Source organism: Neodiprion fabricii, chromosome 4, assembly GCF_021155785.1.
Source record: "Neodiprion fabricii isolate iyNeoFabr1 chromosome 4, iyNeoFabr1.1, whole genome shotgun sequence".
Classification (NCBI taxonomy): domain Eukaryota; kingdom Metazoa; phylum Arthropoda; class Insecta; order Hymenoptera; family Diprionidae; genus Neodiprion; species Neodiprion fabricii.
Genome location: NC_060242.1, coordinates 1,869,400 through 1,891,789, shown reverse-complemented (window position 1 = coordinate 1,891,789; position 22,390 = coordinate 1,869,400). Strand labels below are relative to the sequence as shown.

At 42.8% G+C, this 22,390-nt stretch overlaps 2 long non-coding RNA genes across 4 annotated transcripts in view; one reads left to right on the top strand and one right to left on the bottom strand.

The window, feature by feature from the left end:
* Positions 1–22,390, top strand: part of LOC124181129 — a 93,720-nt gene that overhangs the window by 60,586 nt on the left and 10,744 nt on the right. For 2 of the 3 annotated variants that reach the window (XR_006870385.1, XR_006870384.1), the window contains exon 3: positions 21,759–21,952. This is a non-coding gene — a long non-coding RNA (uncharacterized LOC124181129). Of the gene's footprint in view, positions 1–20,069; positions 20,765–21,758; positions 21,953–22,390 lie in introns of those variants that run through there. The other variant, XR_006870386.1, reaches the window with a different exon arrangement.
* On the bottom strand, positions 917–21,812 carry LOC124181130. The gene is made up of 2 exons (XR_006870387.1): positions 21,716–21,812; positions 917–1,040 (listed from the first exon to the last, which is right to left on the bottom strand). It is a non-coding gene; the product is annotated as an uncharacterized LOC124181130 (long non-coding RNA).

The following is a 22,390-nucleotide window of genomic DNA, read 5'->3' as shown; positions in this document are numbered from 1 at the left end:
TTTTCTTTTCGCTTACTCCTCTGCTTCTGAATTATCATTTTCTCGTACGGTTCGTTTCACCTTCGAACGTCGCCGTTCGCTCTAAATAAATTTTATCCGAACGGTGGTAGGATCGGTTTTACGTCGTGGCTCGTTATCGTATTTTATTGCTGAAAATTGTTCACTCCACCCTGGAAACGACCTCGGGTGCCGTCAACGATACGATGCTCACCGACGAAACGGAGGCCAGGCACAAAACGGGGTGTCAGGGTCATCATCCCGTAACTTTACACAATCATCGTCCGTACACACAATGTAACCCCGGTATGTTTTATTTTTTTTTTTTTATTTCTCATCCCGGGTTGGATAAATTTAACGTGATGTATGTAATATTAAAATTCGCGACCCTTTTCCATTCTATTTATACCTATATTTCATTGTATTGGATTTTTTTTTTTCTTTTTGTCGATTCTTTCACTCACATTCACCCCCCTTAACGACTACAGGGGGGATCCGCGATATCGTCGATCCACGGATTACCCACCGCGACAAAATATCGTACGTCAAACTCACCCTTATATACATAGTCTGTACATGTATTCTTGTATTATTATTTATGTATTGCGTATTGTATGTATATATATATGTATACAAGGTCGCACGTGTTGGGGCGAAATTTTTCACGGCCACGTGACTGCGGCGGGTCGGAGGGTGGAAAAAATAAAAAAAAAAAACGATGCCGAATGCCGAAAATACAGGAGAAAAGGAATTACTCCGGTAAGATGGATGCGGCGACTGTGTTTTTTTTTCCTTTCTTTTTTTTTTTTCTTCACCACCCTTTCTCCCCCTCGACGTATTTCTTCTTCGGCCTCATCCCCCTCCGTCTGTTATACGCCTCCGCGGATGGGTTTTTTTTTTTCTTTTTTTTTATTACTCGTCCCTGCATAGCAATATATCAACGTTTGGAAAATAACCTCGCAGAGTCCAACTAAATTCTGGATACAAAAGATCGGTGTGAACATTGGCCCGGGGAATTGTGTCGGGAAGTGTGGTTCGGGTATCTGAAGGAGAGGTGAAAGTAACAAAATATCTGATTAGAATTATGTGGCTATTGACATATTTACTACCATTTTTTATTTATTTTTTTTTTTTTTTTTTCTTTGACAAAGTTCTTACGTACACGGTGATGGACAAATTGGAGAACATTACTGGTATAATCGATTACATTATCGGCCATACTTTGAAATCTTACTTAGTTGTGGATGATGAGTTTCGAAAGATTCACTTTCCCCAAAATGGCGTAAGCAATAATACCCAAGCCCGATGTTTGTCAAATGTTTTGCAAATCATCGATGCTTATCGATTGTAATCGTTATGTCATTTCAGGAAAATTAACATTTTCGTACCAATTTGGTATTAATTTGTTGAAATAACTTTATATTTATTATGATAATATTCATAATCGTGCCACATATAACCAATAATTACAAGTAATAAAAGTACTAAAATCTATAATTTGCGATTTACACAAAATCAAATGTAAAGTTGATTATTAGTTTTTTTTTTTTTTTCTGTTTTTTTACAAACGTCAATGTTACAGAGGGACGTTATAGTCGTTACGGCGTGAACGCAGCATCTACGTAAGTATAAGATTATTATTGTACGAAAATATGTCAGAAGTGCCGCATGTTGCACGCTGTTTGCAATTGTGTGTATATTATATCTAAGTGGGTTAGAAAAAGAACACGCACGCACACACGTGAAAAGAAAGAAAGGATGACACAAAAAAGAATAATAAAAACAAAAAAAAGGAAAAAATTGTAATAATTAGAACAAGGTCTACTCCGCTCTTGTATATAATGTATACATATAACATTATACGTGTACGTATCATCGTTAGCGTCATGCCATATGTACGTATATGTATAGGTATATAAATACACGTAGTGGGTGGGAACGTGAGCAATCTGCACTTCCCCTTACGGACGAAGGTCACCTATGACCATTGCTAACGTCGTGCGGATGATAAGAATCTGGGAAAATCGCGAGCGAAACGGCGAAATTATAGAGAAATTGTATAAAAAATAAAAAATTAAATTATACGTTTATTACCGGCTTAAACGTCACGCTATTTATCATATGCGATCTGATTAAAAAATTTCGCCCAACCGATCGATGATTTTTCAACGATCAAATTTTTCAACCGCGAATAATGTATTTTTATTGCAAGCAGCGGAATCGTGCGTTAATTTTAGTTGGTATTGAAAAGGAGAAGAAAAAAGTGCGAAGGAATTTTCGTCCGGTTGTGCCGAAGAATCGCGCGCTACCGGAAATTACAGCTTAACCTGATAAATTTTTCGCTAACCAGGGGTCTCGTTTTATTATTCGTTGTGTCGCGTGTATTTATATACCATATATTTTATATATATATATATATATATATATATATATATATATACACACACGTCCTGCGGTTTGTTGTCACTGTTTCGTTTATATCGCGAACGTTACGCACTGCGTTGTATTTAATATAGCCTATACGTGCAACACGACACACGCGTGTGTGTGTGTAACTTGTACGTGACTATCTGACTAATAGTAATCTTTCACTGACTCATCATCGCGTCGCTTTAACCCGCAGCATCCAACAATCGTCAAGAGAAGCTGAAAAAAACAGGGGGAAAAAAAAAACCAACGAAAAAGAAAAAGAAAAAATTTCATCCTCATCGCGATTCCTCTGCCGTGCAGATTATTTATATTTATAACCTGACGACACGTTCGTGGTAATTTGTTTTTTTTTTTTTTTTTATCCTCTTTCTCGCAGAGCTTTATTTTTTACTTCCGTTTCGCGTTCCATCGTTTCACGGTCACGCGCTTCCTCTCAATTATCTCGATTCCGTTTCATCTCCTCGAATTTACAATTTTTAGCTTAATTCGTCGGATCGTGAAATCGGGAAGAGAGGGTGAAAAAGAATCTTGAGGGAATGATAAACAATTGTCATCTATCTTGTGTCTTGTGTTTGAAAATCGAATCGTTTCTTGTACGGCCGCGTGTGAAATATTTCATTTTTAGAATAAAAAATTTCAATCCCTTTTAATCGACTCAGTCGGAATTTTCAAACAATTGATATAATTTATCGATACTGCGCCTTGGATACGTACAACAACGCGACGTGATGAATTTACACGTGGCACAGTTTTAGAATAACAGAAACACAAAAATTAGACGCTAACAGCCGATGGAATTAAAATTATAACGAGAGAAGAAAAATTAAGTCAAGACACCAGATAGTCGTGAATTTTTGCACACATCACGTTCCGCGATAAATTACTTGAAATAAAACGGTACAATTAACGAGATCCCTGACTCACACCTCGCTCTCTTTGCCACCGCACGTAACATCATCACGCATTAAATTGTTCCGCTTTACACCGGCACGGCTGTAATACAAGTATATACGTATACGTATGCGCGTAAAACTGTACTTAATAGAGCGAATCGTTAATTGAAACTCTCGCGAGAGTCTTCACGCGACGTCCTCGAAGATGTTTACTTGCCCAGAACAGAAAATACTCTTCGACCCTTTGAATAAAGTGGTCGGACAGCTGGGATGTGAATATCTTTTTATCGTTCTTTCATTTTTCCGAGCTTGTTCGAACCGATTCCCAAATATACGTTGGCGAAAAATTAAACTTGATTTAATAATAACCCGAGTGTTTCTTTTCACCTTCCGACGACCTTTGACCTTGAACCGTCGTCTCCTCGTTTCTCTTCTCTACAAATCGAATAAAATCGAACTAACACCAAGGGGTGAAGAGAGGGCGAACGTTCGGCCGAAAGGAGGGGCGAGAGAGCTTTCGGCGGAGAAATCGCGTTATAGGTATACCGTATAAGGTGGCGAAAGGTTAAGGTCAACGGTTACCGCTCGGTAGAAGGAGAGGGGAGAGAGGGTCGGAGAGGGAGGGTGAGAAGGGGCGAGGAGGAGGAGGGGCGGGGGGAGGGGGGTTGGTTTTATACCCCGAGTACACGACGCGCCTTCGAGTTTTCGATATTCGCTAATCGAGTGAACGAGAGTGATAATGGCGCGGTGATAAAACTTTCCTTTCTATACCTCGTCTCTCCGATTCTCTCCTTCATTTGTTGTCGACGTTTTTTTTTGTTCGGGGCTGAGTTATCGCATCGATTTACGATCCAACGTGCAACGTGCAAGATATTCGGCAAAATCGGTAGTCTCGTTATCATCGCGTTTTCACAAATTTCACCCAGCATGGTATATAATAAATCGCTTCTTACGCTAATTATACGGAAGTATAATTTGAAAATAAAAAATAATATCGCACGATTGTAGCAGCTTGTGCGTAAGAAGGAGAGAGAGGAAAAAAAAACCAATCTTCGCTACAGATAAAATAAGTTTGTACGCGTACCTTTGTTACGTACAAATTAAAAATGATATTTTTGACAGGTATGAAATCTTATCGGAAAAAAAGAACAAACCTTGCACTGAATTTGGTAGATTGAATAAAAAAAAATAAACAAGAAACGATGGTCGCAATTTGAATTTCAATCGATATCAATTAAGCTTGGAAAATTCGAGACAAAATGTGTCCTCTGCTGTCGTTTCGAAACCTCCTAATTCTTAGTTGCTCTCATACAATCGATACTAAATTTCGACGTAAACATAATAATTTTTGCAACCTGCGAATTTCTTTTCACTCTCTCGCTCTACTCTTTCTCTTCCACCCCTCGATTATACGTGTAATAAATACGCACCTTACCCCGGCCCTCGGGCATCGAACAGCTGGAGCGGCGAGGGGCGAGGGGATGATGGGGCGGGAAGGGGGGGGGGGGATGGATGGCGGGGGTGTCTCGGGGGATGACCTCGACGGCACGCGCCGCGACGCCTCGTTGCAGAGTGCCGGGTCACGGTCACCCCTAGTCAAGGGCGAGAGGCAACCAGGCTATCCCCGTGCCGTCATGGGGTGCGTAAAAGACGCGTGCGGTGGCAGCAGCCGCGACGCCGACGTCGGTGTAGTGGTGGCGGTGTTTATACGCGGCGGGAGTGGAGGGACGCGAGGCGAGGGGGGGAGATCCGATTCAACCGAGGTACGGATTGGACCGGGAGGAGAGAAGATGGACTGAGGGAGGCGTAGGACAAAGGCAAGAAGGCTGGGCGAAAGAGGAAAAAGAGACGAGAGAAAAAAAAAAAATAAAAGAAAAAGAAAAAGAAAACCTACAACTCGTTTTCGAGACAATTTCTCACCTATTGCGCGAGAAATGGGGTGTTGGCTTTTTTTATTTTTTTCCTTCTCCTCCCCTTTCTATTCTTTATTCGTTCCTCTCGGTGTATAAGAAGAGAAGAAATATTGTACAGAATTGGTATTCTCGTCTTGTAGAATTTTTTTACGCGCGTCCAACATCTAACGTCGGTACGTTTGACAAGAGGGGGGGAAAGAAAATAAAAAAAACTAAAAACTACTATTGATAGCGGAAAAAATTGTTCAAAATTGAACATTAAATATACAGACACTGTGAGCGTGTATGTTGTACCGTTTACATTTACCGAAAAACTTGCATTTTCTTTCTTAAAATAAAAATTAAAACGAAATAAATAAATCAACCAAATAAATAGTTTACCTGAATCTTCCGAACGTTTGACGTAAAATATGAATTACCAAACCGCGAACAACATGCGTGGGTAAATATCCGTAGACCGTCGTCGTAGCGAAGGGTGGTGAATCAATTTCACCTTGAACCTTTAAAAATTTGAACCCAACATTTCTCACTTTCCTTCTATCTATATCTATCTTTTGGAATTTATTTTTCCAACGAATTAAGACCAGGGAGTGGTTAAAAAAGGTGCCGAGAAACTTGCAGGCGATAATCGCGTATCTGTTAATACCTAGCGATTAGCCATTCACTAGCAAAAGTACCCGCTCAGCTGCTCATACCTTTCATCCGCGCACCTAGCAAATCTCACCCCCGCATCTCTCCTCCGACTTTTGCCGCAGCAAACAGCGGGGATGACTGGATTAATGCCCATATTACGTACAGACACCCCCGAGGGAATCTTCTCGTTGGGCAAACCGCGGGACGACGACGCCAGGTTTCGTCCTTGACACGCCCGAAGAATCACCCGGGGAGTGATTCCAGTTATCGTACGTACGCGGGAATATATGTATATACATATATACATATGTACCACCTATGTACGAATACACATAGATAGACACCTACGGAACGAGAGGTAATAATTTGTTCGTTGAGTTGTAAAGTTTCAAAAACATTTACACGTTCTTCGAGTTACAGATATTTTTCCGCATTTGACAGATAACAATTAATATATGCTTGGTGCGAAGAGAGAATTTTTTATCAATCTTATGTTAACGCGGTGAAATATCGAGCCACTTTCCATCAATCGCGTTGAAATAGTTGGACACGGAACGTGAATACCGATTGATGATAGAAATTGCCGCGAGATGGCGCTAATCGCGCGTCGCTTCTCGCTACCGAATTACTTTCGCCGTATTCCGGATTTCACGTTACCTTTAACGGAGGTCCGTTTTCTTTGAAGTTGGAGCCAGATTCCTCGGCTTCAACCACGGCTTATTCGTCGTATACATTTTCCCCTCCTTCTCTTTCATTCAATCTCCTCGAGAATTAATCGTTAGCTACGTGTTTCAAAGAGACGGAGTCAGGCCGCGGCTGAGCCGATGTGGAGGGATGTTGTCGCCTCGTGTAATACGCAGAACTCTCAGATTGGCGTAATGCTTTTTTCAAACCATCATCCCTCCGTCCTCTCACCCTTGCTCCCCCTTGCCATGGTTATCAGGTCTAGGGGATATTCGCGACGCGGTGGCGGACTCAGAGGTCGAGTCGGTCGAACGGGGGCGAGGCGAAGCTTCGTGACCTTGACACGCGCCAGGGTGACCTTGGCCCACGATACCTCACGCTCCTCTGTACGGCTCTATGCGGGATGAGCGGTATCTCTCCATCGCGAATCTTTCCGCAAATTATTAATGATCGTTTGGGGGGGGGGGTTTACCAACAAATGGTCTCGCCTTGGTTCGGGATCTCTTGACGTTTATACCTACCCAGGCCTGAAATATACAACAAATTTTTTTTTCTCATTCTTTTCCGATGCGTTTCGAAAAGTGGTTTTTCGGGGTCGGATTTTCAAGCTTCTAATATTTTTTTATCTTAGGATCCATAACAATTCGAGTCCGCTTTGGCAATTTTTGTGAAATCTTTGCGCTAGGTTTATTTATAGCTTTTCATCTTTATACTTATATTGTACCCTTGGGAAAAACGACACGTGACCATTTTGACGTTACGTGTAATTTTCTGTTACGTACAATATGTCCGTGTGGAAAAATAGTTATCCCTTTGAAAGCAGAAACACTGTCGGAGATGTATGAATTCGAATATAATTCCAATAAATTATCCACTCCGTGTATATTTTTGGCAAACCATGTACGGTTTTTTCTTCTACCCAGTTCAGGCAACGCTACGATAGTTAAGAATTTGAAAAACTGATCAAAGAATTAAACAAACGGACTTGAATGACTTTGATTTTTCTCTGCTGTTTGGTGATTTAGTTACGATAAGTGGCGATCGTTTTGTTTCTCCATCGATAGATCGATACGTCTGATTGTCGGCTCGTGCACAGTGGTGTGCAAGCTTGATTGCGTGTCGTACAGTTACGATTGATAAAATAACGGAGGGGAAAAATTGCATTCGGAGCAGAGAGTATCATTGACCTATTTAGAGGTACGCGCAACATAGCAGCTATTTACCCTGCATCGATGTAAATAATTATTCACCATTCTGCCTTCTGCCCACTCACCTCGGTATCAAACCAACCACTCTATGAGTTGGTTCGATTAGTTTATTTGCGAAAGAGTTACGTGAGCCGGTTGCGGGAATTACAATTATCATTTACTCTGAACTCGGTAACGGTCCAATACCGCGTAACGCAATCGCGTGTATTAAAATTGTACAATATTTTACTCTATATTATATTTATACATCAAATATTGCGATGACGAATTTCTTACGCGTAGCGTTTATTAATTTGGAAAATGAATCGCTTATACTTTGTCGCAAATGAGGTCACCGCAACTGTTTTCAGCCTTGCATTAGTTCGTCAATTTAGAATTTTATGCGAAAACCACGGTGCTTTATCAAGGCGGTTGACTTGGTTTTGAAATTTGATTCGTATTGTTATAATTATCGTGGTAGTCGGATGACGAATAAATTGAAATAATCACGGAGAATGCGTGTCAACCTTGATATTTATTATACATCGTCGGTGACTGTATTAGACATTTTTTCTTCCTCCTTGTCAGAGAGAGAAATGATTTTTTTATTTTTTTAAAATTATTATTAGACGTCAATTACAACGTGAACAAATTCGTACATTTTCCTTACTACTCAATGAGGAGGAATTTCCTTCTTTGTCTGCTTCCGCGTATTCTTGAGTAAATGTATATGTAATAAACAAAACTACCAGCCTTAGTAATTCTCGAGCATGTGAACGATAATAGAAGGAAGTAAAGAGAGACGGAAAGAAGGAGAGTATGACAGAGAGAGAAAGAGAGAGAAACGATTAAATTTATTTCGAAAGATAATGATAACAATAATAATCACACCGGGTGAGGTAAAAAAAACCGCAGCACTTCCATTTTTTCTATTTCTCGCGCGTATCTAATCACAAAACAGCCGCGAGTACCTTGAACGAAGAGAATTATAAATATAACACTCGATAATAAAATGCGGTCTGGATCCGATCTCTCGGTCGTGCTGTTACTCCATGTATTACATTATGCCAGGAATAACGCGTAGTGTAATATTAAATATAGAGAATGATATTATTGATGAATTTGTAATATACGAGGGAGCGTGTAGTTCCGGTTAAAGATAGTTTTTACCGCGTATCAAAGCCGCGGAAATTATTCCAGCGAATTCTTACAGGCGTATAAAAATAGACGCGTCAAGTACATTCCGCGTGACTCGGAATACATTATTATAATAGCTGTAAGTATGCGTGGCGTAACAAGAACGCAGAATATACCCGCGGTGATGTAAGTGGGGGCAGGAAAAGTGAGCTGAATTTGACGCCGCTTGTACAAAACGCGATCGCAGGGGATCCCGGAGTATACCGGAAGTTGCGGTTTTCGCAGACCTTCGTACGACCGTCTGATACGTGATCTTTGCGTCCTGAAACGTCCAGCGGTGACCATGGGAAGCCAGGACGTTGCGGTACGATTCGAGAATGAAATTGTGAAAGACGGAGAAAGGAGGAAGAAGAAGAAGGTGATGACGACGACGACGACGACGAATAAGGACGAGGAGTTTTCCCTCCAACGTGGCTCTTTTCACTCCGAAATCAATTTCCAAGAACACGAGCTCCTCCCATCATCGTCGTCGTCATCATCATCGTGCACGAGTCTTGAATTTCCTCGGCAAACGCGGGGCTTCTTGGGTACTCACAGCCTGACGTATAAGCTACACGTACGATGTGATAGGGTACGTCCTACATGTACATAGTACGAAGCGACAAGCATTTTACACGAACGTCGAACATCGTGCCCTCGCGGATAAATTTCCCACGTTCGCGTCCTCGCTCAACATATGGATTTGCTAATCCAACGTCGTGATTTTCATTATATCATATGCACCGCACATGCGGGAACGAGATAAGACCTGTCATTCCGCCGGATGAGTTAGTCCAGATTTCTGTCACCGAAATTGGCTTTCGGTGAGGCGGTACTTGGAACGCTGGTGAGGTTACTTTGTGAAATATGGTGGTCTCGAAAACGCACCGGTTTTAACTATCGTGGAACAATTTTTATGGTCGAATTTACAACGTCGCGTCCGTCAGGTAACGTCAGAATGACGCCGAATTGTACAGTCCTTGAAACAAGTCAGACACGTCGTATTTTCCTCAACGGTCTATCCTGTGTGTACCTATTACAGAGTACATGGATAAGGATATAACATCGATCACAGAGAATGACGCAATTCCAGGATACAGATCCTTCGGCGCGATGAATAATCGAACACGTATCGATTCGCACACCTCGGTCATGCGAATAAGGCGCGGTGAACGGTTGTTCAAGGCGCCGATCGTAGGCAGGACCTCAAGGACCACGGAAAAAGGACACTGAATGCGTGCGGCTGTTTTAGCGGTACTTCTAACGCGTCATCCGCCTCCCTCCCCTCTTATCCTATCCCTATTCTACGAGCATTCGTTGTTTTCCGCCAGGACTCCGCGTGGACCACGGAGTCAAGGTCGGAAGAGAGAGATCTTATTTCCCGTATTTTGATGCCGATACCGAAAAGTCAAGGACGCCACATTCTTCTTCCGCAAACTTTGCAGGAGCGTGCCAATCGAATCGGTGCTTCGGCATATGATATGCGACGACAACGACGATAACCTTTCGCTATTTTTTTACATTGCCGATTTTTTTCTCCAACCGCCTGAACTTTCAATAAATTTTTATTTACCGCCAATGCCGCGGGTGTCGACGGTGACTTTCCGAAGATTCAAATATCGTGTCCAAGGCTTGGACCGATCCGTTGGAACTCTTTCGCATCAAGCCTGATCGTCAATCGAGACGTTGGGTACCTTATACCTACATTTATTTTCGTATACCGGTTTATTCTTTCTAATCGCAGTGTTTCGATGGTTGGAAACAACTATTCGAAATATGCCAAAGAAGGCGCTGCCGTTGGTGCTGCTTTATCAACGTTATTTCTGCCCACTGTCCAACGTGCGTGTTCCGATTCGCAACGAACGGTACGAGGTTGAACACTAGTACGGCGACTGTGACATTGTAGGTGTAACCTGGCTCGATGAAGCAAAAAGGTAATAGGATGTTTTTTTTTATTTCATCATTACCGCGCGGTGCAGCCGAGACAATGAAGAGAATTCACGGTTCACCGCTTCCCGCCATTGCGGCCGTTTGGTTCGAACTCTGCAACGCCTGCTTCCAACAACGGCATCGCCTGTGATATACGCTCGTCGATGGATCGGATATTACTACTTTTTCTTCTTCTTCTTCTTCTTCTTCCTTGTCTTCGCCTTTCTTACCTCACTTACTTTTACCTCTTCTTTCAACCGATACCGAGTAAGCCGTTAACCCACATTACACGTTACGCGGTAATAATTACCCCGCGTTCACAACCACTTAACGGTCTGTTCAAGGCCCACGTTTGCGGTTGTACAGCTTTACAGACCGCGGCTGGCATGCCGTCGTCGCCGTCTTACGCACATGTGCATTAATCGTTGTACGTGCAGGCTCTTTAAAACGAACAAGCCCAAGACCCTCCATAGCTCTTTCATACTCACCGTGTAACTCTAACCTATTTTTGGAACGGGGTCAAAGACGAGCTTCTCAGGTCATAATTCATCGTTGATTATCGACGGTCTTAACGCCAACGTTATTATTTTTATTTTTTTTTCCTTCTTCTTCATCTTTTTCTTTTTCTTCGTCGATATAGAGTGCAATTTACGACATTAAACACTTGAAATTCTCCAAAGTATTTTCCAGCCTTGCCGGCGAGTAGAGTTTAGATCAAAACATTTTCATCCCTGGATTATTCTGCATTTTTCGTATTAACCGTTCTCAAATCTAAGAAACCATGGATTGGGTTTAACTCTGCAGCTAACCGTTATCGTTATATTATAGCTATCGTGATTTTTCACCGCCGTTTAGTCGGGATGTAGTATATTTATGGGGTCACGGTCGAATCGTCCAAGGGGATCTGGGACTCGTTTAGAACCAATGATTTCACGGGCTCTCGGCTCCCTCGGAAACGTTTTCAAGGGGACAGTCGGCAGGTGTGTTGAAAAAACCGGACGTTCCGCAATCACTTTGTCGTGCAAATGTTTATTTATATGTATTTCTTTTTCTTTCCTCCTTTCCGTGCAGCTGAAAAAGATGGAAAGTCGTTATTTACGCGTGTCCGTATTACTTTTACATTCCTGTCAAACCCTGAAAGATAATTGAATTCTTCGAAAAGAACTTTATTATTGATACCTGCCAAGTGACGGCATGGAAAACTTGTAATTTGTCTTTTCTCTCTCTCTCTCTCTCTCTCTCTCTCTCTCTCTCTCTCTCTCTCTCTCTTTCTCTTTGTTGCAAATATAACGTGCGGGTTAAGGAGCGATAATTTTTTATCTTGCCGAGGAAAATTAAGTGCGGAATTATTTAGGTCATACGGTGCAGCGAAGGCGTTTCACGAAGGCCGCGTCGTTAAACGGAAATTGAAACAATTGAATGGGGAATGTGACCCGATTAGATAGCCACTCGTTATACATAAGGTATATATATATATATATATATGCATACATACATGTGTGTAAGGAATTATATTCTTGGGAATAATTTCACTCGTGTGTGTGTGTGTGTGTGTGTGTATAATTGTCCCTCGTATACGTAAGCAAAAAAATGCAGAGTTCTTCGGCACGTTGGTATAATGAATGAATGAATGAAACTTGAATAATAATTGTTATTCCCACGGTTAAGCGATTATCAAGTTACGAGCATATGTGACGGTACGATAATTCGCGATTGTTCATCTCTTATACGTATCAATTCGACTCGATTTCGCTGCAAACGGTAGAAAATATTCGAACAGAACAATGAAACCGCACACCTTCTGGCTTTCTTTTGCGAAATTTTTCATGCCAACTTTTTCTCTTTTCACCTTCTCCTTTCGTTGTCGGTATGTTATATACCTACGATACCATTTCGTTTTTTTCACCGACGGTTTGAATTATACTCGAGAATCGGGGGATCCAGGTCAGCCGCGAGGATCTCACGGAGAAAGTGAAAGCATCTAATCTCGCCCCGGACACTGAATAGCAGATATCGCACAACTGCAGACGGGCTGGTAACCCGCGGAGCGAGAGAATGTATGTACAAACTTTCGTCAAGAGTAAATCGGTTAGCCGATATACCATTGCCGGCTGCATGTGTACTTTCGAATTACTTTTACTACGACACATTATTCTACATATTATACTTTAAATACACCTTTTACCCCAATCTTGAACGCCAATTCGCGACGCGAATTACTTTGTCCGGTTCCCCGCTTTTCACACGGCAAAAAACACTTTCTCCCGTCACGTTGTTTAATAATAATAATAATAATATTAACAATAATAATATTATTATTAACAACAACAGCAACAATAATAATAATATTAACAACGACAGGCCTGCACGCGATTCGGATTAACCGACTAGGAAGTTCTCGCAACTTTTTAGAACAGTAATAGAAAGATTTTTCTTTCCATCTTTCTTTCTTCACTTTCTTCTTTCGGTCAATTTTATTATACAAACGATTATTCTTTAACTTTTCAAACACTTTTCTTCGCAATCTGTGTGTGTTTTTTTTTTTTTTTTTTTTCTATTTGTGTAATGATCAATCGCCGTTGAGCCGAATAAGCGATAAAATAATACGAAAAGATCAGGAACTTTCACCCGATCAATCATTCGTACGGTCAGCGGGTATCTGGATTATAATATGAAACTCTGAATGAAAAAAAAATTTGAGAAACGATTATTTATCGAGGAAAGAAATGAAAATTGTGAGATCAGAAATGAGGGTCACAACACCGTGCACACAATGAAGTTCAACGGCAGAGGCGGATGGGGTGGGGAGGGGGGTTAAAAAGAAGCGGGCACTTCTATTATCTCGGAGATGCAATCTGAGAAAGAGAGAGCGGACCGTCAAGCGTGGGCGTTTTGGCGTATCCATGTACGTATGCCATGCTCGACGCGGCCTATTTACCTACATATTATATAGAATAACCAAGCATTCGTATCTCCGTGGCAGAAGACCCATTGTGTCGAAAATATTCTATACGGATTGATGACCCTCCCCCCTCCTGCGAAAACGGTGAAACGTTCCGTTCAAGTCAAGAGGTTGTTGGTCTTTTTTTTTTTCTCTTTTTCAACTCGCGAATTTCTCCATTTCGGACGTCTCTTTTCGATACCGAAAACGTTTGAGTATAAACTTTTAACGTGATTTTATGGTTATAGTATATATCTAATGTAAAGGTGATGTCTTCCGGAAATTAGACGTGTCCATTATTATTCATACGAGCGCGAATCATGTTCCCTACGACCTTTTTGGGGGTCGATATTGTCTCGAGGATCCCGATCAGGAACAAGGCTGCTGCGGGAGGATCGGCTTTTCGGATCTTCGCAAAGGTTGTTGTTACCGTGCCTCGGGTTTGGTGTACGTATAGACGACGATAATTTGTGGAACACGCGACGAACCCACTGTGTTTGAGTTTTGAGGCCGTGGCCTACTTTGCCGCCCTACTAGAAGCCCGACGGTTTCGACCCTGACACCGTTTAGGGCCGCTTTAGGACGGACAAACGGACGAATGGAGGAAGGGTCCCTTCCTCCTCCTCCTCCTCCGCCGCTCCGTACAACATCCCGGTCCCATATTTCTTCCTTCTTTCTCGTTAGTCGTGTCGGTGTCTTTGTGTCTCTTTCCGCCCATGATCGCGGAAAATTTGTCTGCGGTCGGTTGGCTTAATAATCGATCGAATCCGAGTAGGGGGAAAATTTATCATTCTTTACATGGTTGATAGAAAATTTCTGTGCTCAGCAAATATGTTTAAGCAATGTTGAAATTGTAACGAGTGGCGCAAATAATGTGGCGCAAGTAAATATTCAGTATCATTATATTCAATTGTTGTAAACACTTAATTTTATGGTTATTTAAACTTGGAATTTGTTTGTTCCGATGGTATCGGGTTCATGTTTATACGATACACCGAAAAAATTTAGCTAAGCAAAGAACACATATTTAATGTTTCCGATTTCCAGAAAATTTAGTATCGATATATCTGTAAGATGACGTTAGTCGATAGTTCCTTTTTAATTTCAATGATATTCAAAAGTTAATATTTCGACGACGATACTTATTTTAATCTTGTAAACCAATCGCGTCCAAATGAAATTTCTCTCGTTGTCAGTGTGTAAAATCATCGCGACGTGGGAAAAAAACGTCGCTTTATAATTGAATTGGATGGATTTTGGCAAAGTCTTCGATCGTTAAGACTGACGATGAAAATCAGCGATGTTGACGTATAGCGCGATGCGAATAAGACGTGGTAGAAAACTACAAAGTTTTCTGAAAACAGGAGTCCAGTTCGTTTTCTATTATTCAATGCACCATAAAAAGCTGAAACGAATTTTATCCAAAGATACGACACTGACAAACATCTCTGATTTTCATCCCACGTTGTTGGCTAATGATCTGAAAATTTTTCCGTCCCGAAGAATCGAATTGCCATGCCCGTCTGGAAACCTGTCGCACCTACAATTCCTATTTATCTCATTGTCGGATAGTTTCAATGCAGGTATTTAAGGTTTCCGACCTTAGGACTCCGAATCAGCGATGTTATTACATTGCACGCTGCAGGTGACAAACTGTAATCATAATACGTAGGCAATTAGGACGTTTATTACGTCTCGTTTGGCCGTTTACGACACCGAGGATCTGGGCCCGGTCCTTTTTTTCAGTCTCTTTACGCGTGCGTGGCCCTCGCGTGCCCTTGCCCTCGGAGTCCCGTGGCTCATTTATGAATTTACGATTATTGGCCGTGATTTCGATGATCCAAATACCGATTGTGCAAACCTAGGATCGCCGTTTAACTCCCCGGACTGTGTGCCTGATGCAGGGATCAGGGATCCCGGTAACACCGTTTGTCCCGTTCCTCGAAATTTCTTCGATCGTTAGTCGGACCCCTCTCTGCCCGTTCCGCTCCCGATTTACAGGGGAGAGGGGGGGGCCTCATCGGGTTCGCCGGGTCGCGGTACTATTCGCGGAGAGAGTTCGCCGATCGGTTTAACGCTTCTGCGCAAAGCGCGACTCTCGTCTCGACCCAGAAACCCAGTTGGTCCAACGCCCGTTTATAAGCCCGACGATTACTGCTGCATTCTACCGCCACGCTTGTACTGCAGGAGAGACACACTGTTGTGCACAGTGAAAGTCACGCGAACGCGAGAGAAAGCGAAAGCCGTCCCGGTCGAGAGTCTTGCGAGGTTGTCGACGACGTCGACGTCGAATTATATACCCACGACGTGAGGAACGATCGTTGCGTTCTCGTCGATTATGTGTACAGATTTTTTTTTTTTTCCACACACCACACTACCCTTGCTCCACTAGACTACGTTCACTTATCTCTGGCAGTATCTTATCAAGCTGTGCAAATTTGTAATAAAATCGTACAACGGGGGCAGCAGGGTTTTAATATATATATTGCACAAAGTGAAAAGGCAAATGATTTCGAACCTTGTACATTTCGCTGAAATGGGACAGCAAACACGACCTGCTGCCCTCCTGACCCAAATTTTTCGTCAAACGTCTCAACGAAAGTGAAAATTTATTGACCTCGCTAGAAAGCAAGGCGATGAATCGATTAGGAGACGCCACTTTTTACAAATTTTGCGCTGTATGTCGCGTTGCGTATGCACTTGAAGGTGGTCTTTGTTTAGGGTGATGATGAATTTTTTTCATCCCACCCACGACATCAACTTTGAATAATTCAAAATTGATTACCTCATTATTTCTGATTTTCACCTGAACTGTGAGGATAGACAGCTTTGCGATCGAAGTTTCTTATGAAAATGAAACGGGACAAACTTTTATTCTCGGTATATATTTTATTGTCAAAGCAATAATGTTTCAAAAAATTTCCAACTGCGAGGTTTAGTGGGCATTAGCGCTGATGGCTCAAAAAAAAAAATTTACATCATAATACAAGCCAATCCAGACGAATTGCGTTTTCTCTAAATAAGAAAAAAAAAGTCGGATTTCGAGAGTGTGAAACTCGTCTAGATTGGCTGGTATTATGATGTACATTTTTTTTTCAGATAGTAGCACCAATGCCCACTAAAATCTCGCATTTACAGATTTTTTGGAACGTTATCACTCTCGCATTAAAATATATACCGAGAAAGATAGTTTTTCCCGTATTATTTTTTATTCTAAACAATTTTATTAAGCTTTAAATAAATCAGATCGAATACAAATTTATTTATCGTCGACGGAACGTGCTCTTCGAACTTTGAATATTCCTAAATATTACTTTACAAACGATTGTGCGCATCGACTAGATGGGACAGTCTGACCTTGGTGACGGTTCGTACTTTCATAAAACAAAATAATAACAGTATGGAAAATACGTGTATTTTTGTCAATTTCCTATAACCAATTTATCCGAATTGGTCAGGGGAAATTGTAAAATTTCTGTCTGTAAAACCTGGAAAAGTCAGGGAATTTCGTACCGGAGATTTAGTGGTCGCCCTGTAGATTTATAAATTGCATTGATTTCTGGATCGTAAGTTATCATTTTAACGGTAAACCGTATATTATATAAATCTAATGTTCTCTAGCCGTGAAGTCTGCATTTTTTTGCGGAGAAAGAAAATTGATCAATAATGATTTGACGTGAATTGTCTCATTTACGCAAAAATTCCCGAGTGAAATAATCGGAAGCCACGATTGTGGAATTTTCGTGATATGAGTTTCGGTGATCGTGGATAGGAAAACTTTGAAGGCCACAACATCGTATCGTATTATGGGTACGTATTGTTTTCTTTCGAAATGAAACGAAATTTCCTTTTTCATGGTCAATCGAAACTCGTCGACTTCGAGGCAGTTGAGAAACCATCGAATGTAATACTACCCCGAATCGAAAGGAGGAACGTCGTATACGTACAGCTATACGTATGTGTATACATAAGAGCAGTGAACGAGTGTCGAAGCAAATTTGTAACCTTTGGATCCGCACTCTCGATTTCGAAAAATCTCCGTCCCAGAAGAGTGGCAACACGCTAACTCATGGTGAGCAATCCGGGGGAAAGTTAGAAACGCAAACACTACCGAGTGGAGGAAACTCGAGACGTACAGCGTTGAGCTTCGTTAGCAAGCAACGTTTTCCGCGTCCGCGGGTTACGCTTCATGCATGCAGGACATCGTACTCAAAAGCGAAGGACGATTAGTTACAGGATATATATGTATATATACGTCAGCGTTAGCTGTGCGGTATGTCTCGTGAAAACCACCATCCGTTGACACTTTTCGCCACTTCCTGATAGCGTTTTTGCACCGCTTCCACGGCCGCATCCTTGAACCAGGTTGTTATACAGCTATCGACCGCATGGCGGAAGGAGACGGCGAAATCGCAGCTGGCCTGCAAAGCGTGCGTGATCGAGGTGAAAACCATTCGGAACAGCGATGTCGAAAAGCCAGGCATTGCCAAGGTCTTCGATTCGAAAGGCGGTTGGTTGGCTCCTCTGTAACTCGTCCTTGGTGACAACGTTACAAGTATAATATGCTCGTTAGTCGCTTTTGCCTTACACCGATTTGTCTCCTCTACACACTACCGTAATCCGTTTTAGGTACATGAACGCTTTTGTAAACATCGGAGTAAATCTTTGCCCTCGAGCATAATACGGAGGAATGCCAAGCTCGCATTCACTCCGGGCCTCCACCTCCTGGTAGTGTTGTGTTGGTGGTGGTGGTGGTGGCGGTGGTGTTGGTTCCTCGGCGTTACGCTACCACTGCAGAAATTGCCCCGGAATTTTGGCGTTTACGTAAAATGTAAAGAAATGAATGGATAATTTTATATTCCGTTCGCACCTTACACATACATACACCTAGACTTTAATTGTTTTTATATGCTGCCAAGTGATTACGGCGTGTGTCATGCTACAATAATTGCCCAAACATGTGTTTAGCATATTGTTGCCGGTCTCAAGGTGACATCCGGGTGCCAAAATCCAGCAGCAAAACATTTCGAATGTAGGATAGAGGATGTTAAACGGAAAGCGGAAATAACCGCTTGAATGTCGCAAGATTGTAAGGAAAAGAAACACGACAAAGTCGTCGGTACCTACGTATTGAATTGCCACCGTATACGTGGGTACTTGACGCAATCTATTCTCTCGGTAATTTATCGTCCGTTTGACGGGCCTTAACGTGCAGCAGTGCACTTTACTGCGACGGCGAGGATAAATTAATCCAAAGATCCATATCGCCTTCGTGCAAGCCTTTTATTCCCGCAATAAGTCCGGCGAATGCATCTGCGTAGGTACAACAAACACGTGGGTTGGATACGTGGTTGAATGTAGAGTGCAAAAGCATTCGTACCTAGTCGCCGTGCAGATGTGTGTATTATGCATGTATCATAGATGTATAGACAAATTGCGGAACTTGGGAAAGGTCATCGTAACCTCGGGTCAAAAATAACTCTTCCTAATAAACGAGGCTCTGTGTGTTATAATAGATTGCCCGTTACTTCCACCACAGGTCTCAGTGGTTACCGCACATACGTTAAACCGTTCTCACCCACCTTTGAACCTTTGAGTCGTAAATGTGAAGTGAAACGACAGTCCATGGTGCGCAGGTGCTACGGTGCCCATGCCTGTTTCTTTCTTTTATTTTTCTATTACTTATTCTTCTTCTGCTTCTTCTTCGCCAAAAGAACCACGAGGAATGAATTCGTTGATGAATTATTTCGACAAACAAACAAGTCGGCAAAAAAGAAAAGGAGGAACAAAAACGAGACTGAACGTCCCTGACGAGTCCGGTAGCGTTCGCTGTAAACGCGAAAACACCGCGAGATTCGGCAAATTGGGTATTTTCACTCGAGTCATTGTGACATTCGATACTCGAGACAGCTATAGTTGGGTATGGTGTTTATCCTTTTCGCTTCTCGTGATTACGATAGAGTCACGCGCGCCATACGTTTCTACGAAGAGACTCGTGTCCGATCCTCCAGCCATCCGTCTAATTTCAACCATAGTCTAATTCCAACACTACGTGACGCTCGCTCGCAAGCCAGAGAAATTCCGAGTATACTTAAATCTGTATCTATCAAACGATTCTTCGTATACGAGCCAGTAACTCATACAAACCATAATTTGGTCTTGTTCAGCTGATTGTGAGTATAATAACGGTTTCCTGTTCAGAATCCGGACGCGATTCACTGGGTTAACAAGGTTAACGGCGTACTCTTGGGTTTGTCAGAAAGAGAGCAGAAACCGTCGTCCCCTGTTCCTCACCGAAACCGTTCGGCAATCTCGTCGAGGTTGAAAATCTCCAAGTCGACTGGAGCTATTTCAATCGATTGCAAATCGCTGCACAACGGTCGTAGAAATTCGAGGGTCAGGGTGTAGCAAGACGGCGCTGGTGGACGTTCCTATAAATAATACCAACCATAAAATCGAACTCGAGAGAAACAGTCCTTGGAATATAAGGCTAGACGCGGTACCTTCCCCACAAAATCGTTTCGCTATCTAGGAAGTCGAACGGCTCAACGAGCATCGACTATTCGACGTCTGTCATAGTATAGGCATGTATGTACGTCGTCCATGTGTCGAAGCGTGTCCGCATGGTCAAAACAATCCACTACAATTCGACATCCGGATCTTAGGGGCAACGGGAAAGGCTTGCTGCAGTGGAATCCCACCTCAAGGACTAATCGACCGACACCTGTCAGCCGATCGAATGTCCTGGGGCCCAACGGTTCGCGCCCAACAATCACCGACGGATATAAACCCGATTGTGCAACGACGATGACCTTCCGTCGACCCGTCATCGCGTGCACATCGTAACCTCGTATCTGGGCTCGTAAACACCTTCCAAGGAGGAATATAACCGGAGTTATGCAATGGCTTTTGGCAGTCGAAGTTCCTTGCAAAATTTAACAATTATTCCGGCCGGGGAAAGTTACGACCGTGGTTATTCAGGTATCCAGGAAATCACTGATCGGGTTTCATCGTCATTCGCTGCTCGGCAGGCCGAGGTTGAAGTTGATCGGAGGCAACATTCGAGTACCGAGTCGTGTTGCGAAAATTGTTCTCCAACTCGGTTATTAACGACTCTCCACAGTCCAACAAGGCGATCTTTATTACTCCGTACCTCACCGCGTTTCGACAATCAAACACTCGGATGCTTGGCTGGTCTTTGAATCATATTTACACCGCTACTTAGTAGCGTCGAAATATCGTTAAATCCGTAGAGCTGGATGACTCCCAAAATTTGCTAATTGGTTCCAAGTCCATCCTCTGGCCTTGGGCCATTGTTCGAAAATCGGAGGAAGCCATGGCCTCAGGACCGACGTCGAGGCCTGCAAATCGGGATAACACGCCTTCACCTTCTTCTTCATCCTTTTGTATTTCGGGTCCGCCAGAAGGTAATCTCCTCGGTCGTTGAGCGATTGTTCCGGTAGTCGGTTCCGGGTTCAGGCTTCAATTCGATGATGGATTCGCAGTCGGATACTACAACAGCCTCTTCTTCCGACTGATTTACGGTGCACCCAGACTCTCAACTACGACGTAGGAAATGCGCGTTTACTGCACCCATGAACATATTTTGCAACATCGCGGTATAATGCAGGCCGGTTCGGGGTTGGCCAATTTTCGTCGAGTGGACAAACGCCTACCTCACACACCCACACCCCCCCCACACACACACACACACACACACATGCATACATCGTACACCTTAATTGTGCTCAAGCATCGTCTGATTTACGAACGCGCATTATAATGTCCTTGTGGAAAACTAACTGGCGAACGTTTAAACACGGGATAAACAGATCGAAATTGATTTACAGGTCAGAAACACCAAACGCGACGGCAGTTAAATTCTCGCCCTCGACCGGGGCAACCTTCAGACTCCGGATTCCGTGCACCTACGTCAGTATTCATCCGTGTGCAATAATCCATCGTCTGTTCTCAGGAATCCGTCGGAGCTGGATCAACCGCGATAGTACCGAGGCATCATCCAGGAATCGACACTTGGCGAACGATACGCCGAGTAACTCGTCTCTTGGTAAACACTTGACAGATTGATTTCCCGCTTGGCGATGCTGGGACCGGCCGCACTGTGATTTTCCACTTATCGGCAACCTCGTGGTGTGCGCGATACGTACGGTAGGTAGATCATCCTACGCACACACTCGATTTTCAACATCCGGACACGAACGGTGTGTTTCATTGTCAGTCATGCGCATTATTATACGTAAATATCACCACGGGTTATTATCTTCTGGTGCATTTGTTCGTTTTTGCGTACGCGATGCAGAAGAGCATATTAGCGCGTATTACAGGCACCGTGGTACGTCCTTCGTCGTCCGATACGCACAATACGACCACCTACATGTACCTACGTCACAACGACCTCCCCGCATGTACGCAATCGCCAACATTGTTTTCGCGCAAAGTCGATCATTTAACTGCGGTATGAATAAAATGTTATTATTCAAAATGCAAACGATAATCATCCACGCGTTCATTGTTCCTCCGTGCCTGTACGTATTCACGTGTAGAAAAGCCCGACGTTCGTGATTGAATTTGAAAAGAAGCAGCTGC